Below are 6,698 nucleotides of genomic sequence, written 5' to 3' on the forward strand. Positions count from 1 at the left end.
GTGATGCGCCAATTGGAACAAGAAAATCTTCTCTAAAAGTGGTTTTTGGTACACCCAATTAGCCGCTTTGGACTACGCCCATGGCTATCAAAAGCTTGCATCTCACTCTATGCCTGTAGTTCGCTTTGAATGCCACCCCCTTTGCCCGTGCCCGCCACTGTTCAATAATTAATTTTAATTTTTTGCGTTTCCTTTCAAAATTTCCTTCAAGTCAATTCGATTTCTTTGGCGTCTTTCATTTTTTTCCTTGGTTTTTCTTTTGCATTATTAAAAATGTAAACAGCAACTCGTGTACCCGTTTTCCCTCCCCCTCACCCTTCTGACAATAGCCTATGTTCCTTAACCCCTCCTGGCCGCCAGCTGCCGTTGTCCAGCAGTCCAGTAAGAGAGAGAGAAAAAGCGAAGAAAAAGTTATTATAATTTCCTTTTCAACCATTTGGTTATATGCGTTCTCTCTTTCTAATTCCCTACTGCCATCTCTGTCTTTATTTTTATTTTTTTTGGATTGCTTAAGCCCCCCACCAGCCCTCTTCAACTGGTTTGCTTCTTGGGTAATCGCCTTCGATATGGCTCGACTTTGGCTTCGACTTGGACTTTGACTCCGGTCTTCGACGGAAACGGAAACGTAGCCAAAATGCGACGCCCTGCAGGTCTGGCCCCCCCCACCCCACCCCCTCCAGCAGCACTGGCCACCCGTTTGCTGTTGTTATTTTTCTGGTGTAACAATAAAATTTCCTTCTCATTCTCTTTCGTTTTTTGTTTTTTTTTTTTGGTTTGGTTTGTTACTGGTTGCTTGTATCCTTTACCAGGAATGGCAGGGAGGAGAAAATAAATGAAAAGGAATCAAAGGCTGCAATATGCCATCCTGTGCTCCAATCCCCCACTGCCCTACCCCTCCCCCAAACACCGTCTGTTGCTGTAGTTAAAAAAAAAAGTAAAGAAAAGAAAAGCAAAAGCAAAAGAAAGGAACCGAAGAGAATGAAAGCCACAACCAACACCGGCAACAATTGTTGTTGGGTGTTTTGGGTTATTCTTTTCTTTTACGCTGCTGTTTTATTTTCTTTTTTCACTCCTTCTTCCCTTGTTATTTTCATAAACTTTCAATAATTTTTTACTTTTGCCCATTGGCTGGGGCGATGGGTGCGCTATCATCGAAGGCGTAGGGCATATGCACAAAGTTTTAATGGCAGATGGGCAAGGAAAATGCCAAAGGGGTGATCGGTAGGTACCGATAGATAGGTTAGTAGATCGCACAAAATTCTTTGGCTTTACTTTCGCATTCAAGTTTAAATTTGGCAATAATTTGTCTAAATTTTAAATCGATTTCTTGCAAATTACTTTGCAAATTTCTCCATAAAATTCTCAGATTCCAATTGGAATCCAATTCTAGATTTAGTCTCAATCTTTGTTCAATTTTTAGATTCACCCAAAACTATATTTAGTTACTTTGCCTGATTTCAATATTTTCCGGCTTCATTGCAGAGTATTTTTGAAGTCAACCAATCAGGATATCTTTTGGTTGAAGATTTTCAAGAATTTCTGTTTTCTTTTCCTGTGTGGGCTATTTTTTTTTTTTCGACTTCTTATTAATTTTGGTGCAATTTTTCTCCCCTTTCGCTGGTGGTCTCCCCCACGCCCTTTCCCCCACGCCCATTCCACACCCCTCTAGAGGGCTCTCCTTGTTTATCCTTGGTGGGTGGCCGCCTGCTGCTTATCGTAATTCATTTGGCATTCTTGTTACCCCATCCTGGCTGGTGATTCCTTGGGAGGCGGCTCAACATTAATTTCTATATTGAATCCTTTTTTTTTATAGACTTTCCACCAGACGGCCTCGCACTCCCTTTCCCCGTGTTCACCCGGCTGTCCCCTCAACCTTCGTTGCGTGCTGCGCATCGCGTTTTCCTCGATTTCCATCTATCTTTCGTTTAAATTGTCAGTTAAGCGACTTTCGAAATACAATGCCTCGACAAAAACTAAAAAACTTTACACGCACGAACCGTGGGCTAGGGCTGGGGCTGGGACTGGGGCTGAACTCGGGAATGGATTGGATTGGATTGAGTCTGGGTTCCCATCGCGGTTAACAATTTGCAATGGAAAAGGGGAAGCACCGAATGATATGATAATGGATGCCTTTCCCTCTATTTATCTCGCTAATCGTAAATATATATTTCAATAATTATATGCAAATATGGAGGCAGGGATCGGTGTATTTATTGTTCATTGAATCTGTGCGAGCAGATGGGGCAAATTCCTTGTTGTTTGTGAAAGTTAATTTTTTTTTTAATTTTTAAAAGTATCCACTTTATATTTAAGCGAATTCATCTATTTATTATACATACATACGATACACCTGTATCGTTTGATCTTCTCTCAGGTCTTATAATGTGTATATATAAATTCTTTGATTAAATCAATTAAACATAATTTAATGGTATTCTCCTGCATCTTTGTAATTGTTTCCTGCAGCCTATTTTAAGTTAATTCTATTCATATTAAAATGCAACTAAGAATCGTTCCTTTTGTACATCCATCTACGAGTTATTTATGTTTCTGTTCTTGGAACAAAGTACACACCTGCTATATCAATATGCCCAATCATCTGAATGAGTATTCCATACACCTCACCATTTATCCATGCATCCTCTGCCACCCTGCAGATACTCTTCCCGTTCCCAGCAGTCGCACCAGACCCCCATCTTGCCCCACGGAAGTTGACATTAGCTAAAAAAGAGACCCGAAGACAACCGAAACAGAAAACAAAAAACAAAAAATAAAACCGAATGAAGGCAAACAACACACAAAAAGTGGCGAGAGGAAAGGTCTACACATGGAAATTAAAAAATAAATAAAATGAAATGGAATAAACTGGGGAAAAGATAGAAAAGACATTCACCCAGACACTCGAAAGACGCTGGGGTCGGTCGGTCGGTCTGTCTGTCTGTCTGTGCGGCTGCCTCGCTGCTGCTGCTGCTGCTGCTGCTGCTACCTTTTAATTGTGGTAAAAATGGAGTAATGACGGAGTTCGTCTTTCGGAAGTTGGCATTTTGACTTAGTATTATGTACTATTATTGTTATTATTTTAGTCGCTTGGAGCGGCCGTAGACAAACAGAAAGTAGCGTTGCATGCCGCTGACATTTTGCTCTGCCTCTCTGTCGCTGCCTTTGCCACTTCCACTGCCACTTCCACTGCCACTGCCACTGACTTTTTTCGGTGAATCTCAAGGGCTGCACACTCGAGTGGCGGGGCGGAAGACGGGGGTCACCTCTTTCTACGCAACCACATCCGGCACTCGTCCGTTTGCGGGGAAGTGTCCGCCAAGCTGAGTGTGTGTGAAATGCGCTCCCACACGTGAGATATAAGATGGAGACTGTAGAAAGAGAGAGAGACAGAGCCAGAGACTTGAGGCAGAGATGGATAAAGCAAGACAGTGAGAAAGTTCAGTGGGTCAAGCCAGTTGGGGGGGCTGGGGCGAGTTATCACTTCAAAATATTATTTAGAACATTTACTTTATGGTCATTCCCTTTGCCACTTTCGAAAGGAGGCGGCGACTGTGGGAAGAGCGTGAACTTCTGCAGTGGGAGCTGTCGAGTGTGAAAGCTGCTGGTAAATATTTAAAAAATTATATGCAAACAGCTCAAATCTAAGACATAAACCTTTTCTCAATTGTTTCTCTCAATGTTATGCTATGCTTGCACTTTTACTATATTAATCAGCCTAAGTTAACCAACCTACCCATATTTTTATTTATATAAATCTAACAGCTATTAACCTACCCACATACATTCAAGTAGCTGTGAAAAATATCCAAAATTAATCTTCTTGAAAATATCCTGCAGGTAATCATTATAGAATAACTCTTAGCTTTATCCCTGGAAAACTGGAACAATTTTGTATCAAAACGCCATCAATAAACTGGATTTCCATTAAAGTTTTAAGAATCTTCGAGTCCTTACAAATACATACAATACATTTCCAATGATTGCAGTTTCACAAATGGAATACAATTTTTTAACTTAACACTAAATCTATAATCACTAAACATACCCGAAAACTTCATATACTTATGTATGCTCGTACCTACATATTTATATCTGACACAGTAACTATGCCTGATGCTTGAATTTATTAAGTAACATTTTGTGTGCCTTTCGATACTTTAATACCGGTCTACTCCTTTCAATCCATTAAGCACATAGTCACGAGTTCTGATTCACTGAATAACTAGCCAAAAACTTTCTCAATTAGAGTGTTAAGACCTCGTCATTTATTTTCCATTTCTTTTCTATTTTTTTCTTGATTTCTGTTTGGGGTTTTTTTTGCTGCTGCCAATTTGTTGTTTATTAAAATTCGCATGTCGTCGAATTTGACATACGCCTGTCAGACCCTGGAAATTACATTTCTTTTTTTTCTTGTGGAAATCGGAAGTATTTTTTTTTTTGTTTTCGGGCTACAAGAAAATGTATTTGTATGTGCAGTTTTTTTTTTGATATTTTTTTTTTGGGTTCTTGGAGGGTCGTGTCGCTCGGGGGTTAGGGCTGGGTGCTGGGGTGCAGGGTACTGGCCAAGTCCATCAATCATCAGTCACACATTCAGCCGAGCAGAGCACAGCAGAGCGCACTCAACGTAACATTCAAATCAATCAAAATACGAGGCCAGAGAGCAGCAGGAACAACAACGACAACGACAGCGACAACGGCGACGACGACTTCTAACGATTTTTGGGCGGTTAGGGGATTGGCATCACCCCTAAGCCACCCATCCGCCCCCACACCACACTACACATCCCCTAGTATGCAAAACAAATCTAATTTTTCATCGAATATGTGGAAAATACTTCATGCAAGCATTTTTCTTTGGCCTTTTATTTCCTTGCCTTTTATTTCGTTGGCTTTCCTTTTGTTTTCCCTGTCCTGCCGCTGATGAAGTTGTTCGAAATAATGAATAATGTGCCGCCGGATCGGGGACTGGGAATGGGACTGGGTCTAGGGTTGGGGCTGGGGCTGATGGTAATGCTCATATGGCGTGCTGCTTCCATATGGCCACAACTCTCGACTCTCGACTCTCTCTCTCTTCATCGTTTGATAGATATGGTTTCTGTGCAGGATCAGCATACATTTCAATCGAATTCGTTCACTGTCAAATGCGTATTGGTCGGAATGAGACGACTTTTAGTTCAGTACAGCTAGTTAGGGGGGGTCCGTTGTTTTTAAATTTAAGTCCGTAAAACTTAATTTTTTTTTAAATTTTTCTTTATGGTACAAAGCTCATCTTGCGAAAGGTCAACAAGTAAAAATTAAATTTTTTTGTTAATTATAATTATAATAATAACAAATAAATCTGGCAAACTATTTATTGGTTAAGGGGAGACATAGTTTTGCAATTCTAATCAGCCATTCCAGGGATGGAATGAATTTCTCCTCCCATTCAAAGCTCCGCTTTAGTCTGTAGTCGGTGCAGATTACATACATTTGTAGTACGAGTACGAGTAGATGTGTCTAAAAATACAAAGATGATCGCATATACATAAATTGTAATTGAAATTTCTCTAGTCCCCTGATAAAAAGCGTTGCAATCGCCTCAAATCTCTGGATGTCTGGGGAATAAAACCGAACCGAACGGAACAGAACAGAACGGAGAGCACTGGCTGTTGATGACTTGATTTTAAATTTGAAATGATATTTTAAGAAACTAATGCCGCCATATCTCGACGATGACAGGCACAAACAGCGGGTAGAGCAGGGAGGGAGGCAGCGGGAGCCAGAGTCTTGTGTCTTATCCACCCTCGGCTGTGGCACTGCACTCTCCTCCTTCCACCCTGTTGGATCCACACACCACTTCGGGGGCATGTTAAATGTCATTTAATAGTTGACAGTTGCACTTGCTGTTGTTGTTGTTGCTGTTGTTGCTGTTGTTGCTGCTGCTATGATTATTGCAGTTTATTTTTTGTACCGGTATCTAGCAAAAATTTATGTGTAGGTGGTTTGAAATTTATGTGGTCGGTCGTTGTCGGTTGTCGTTGTCGCTCGTCGACGCGCCAAAACAAGTCGCGAGAAAATTCTTTTGAATTCGGTTCGTTTTTCTTTAATAAAAGTAAATTTTATTGCTTACACTAAAAATGCATTGCTCTTGCTGTCTGTTGCAATAGCCAGCCTCTTGTTGATGCTAATGCTCTTTCAGATGCAGATACACTTTTGCACTCGTGCAAATACAATACACAAATACAAATAAAAAAAATACAGATTCTGATTCTGATTCAGATTCAGAAACTGCCACAGCTACAGTTTGCTGATGCAGATCATTTGCTTATTGAAGACATCCTGTGAGCGACATCCGTTCGCTTCGCTCTGTCGCCCCCCAAAAATAAATCCCTCAAAAATTTAATCGAAACAAAAATAATAAATATTATTTACAGAATTACAACATTAAACATTGGAACAGACACAGCTTGGCCAATAGGGTTAATTTATTGATTGGATTGTTTGCAGCACCTAAAGTACTCCATAGTGTCAATACTGGGGGCTTCCTTGCCACATGATCTTGATCTTCTCTTCGATCTTTGACCCAACGGGGCTGGCGCTTTAGAAAGTTGTAGTTTATTTTGGCAAATCATTAAAATGACGCCGCCCTGCTGTCTTGGTCATGGATCACAGCACCGACTGGGCTTCCAAACAGAAACCAAAAAGAGCAGCAACCCAAA

This window comes from Drosophila obscura, unplaced genomic scaffold (genome assembly GCF_018151105.1).
Source record: "Drosophila obscura isolate BZ-5 IFL unplaced genomic scaffold, ASM1815110v1 contig_97, whole genome shotgun sequence".
NCBI lineage: Eukaryota > Metazoa > Arthropoda > Insecta > Diptera > Drosophilidae > Drosophila > Drosophila obscura.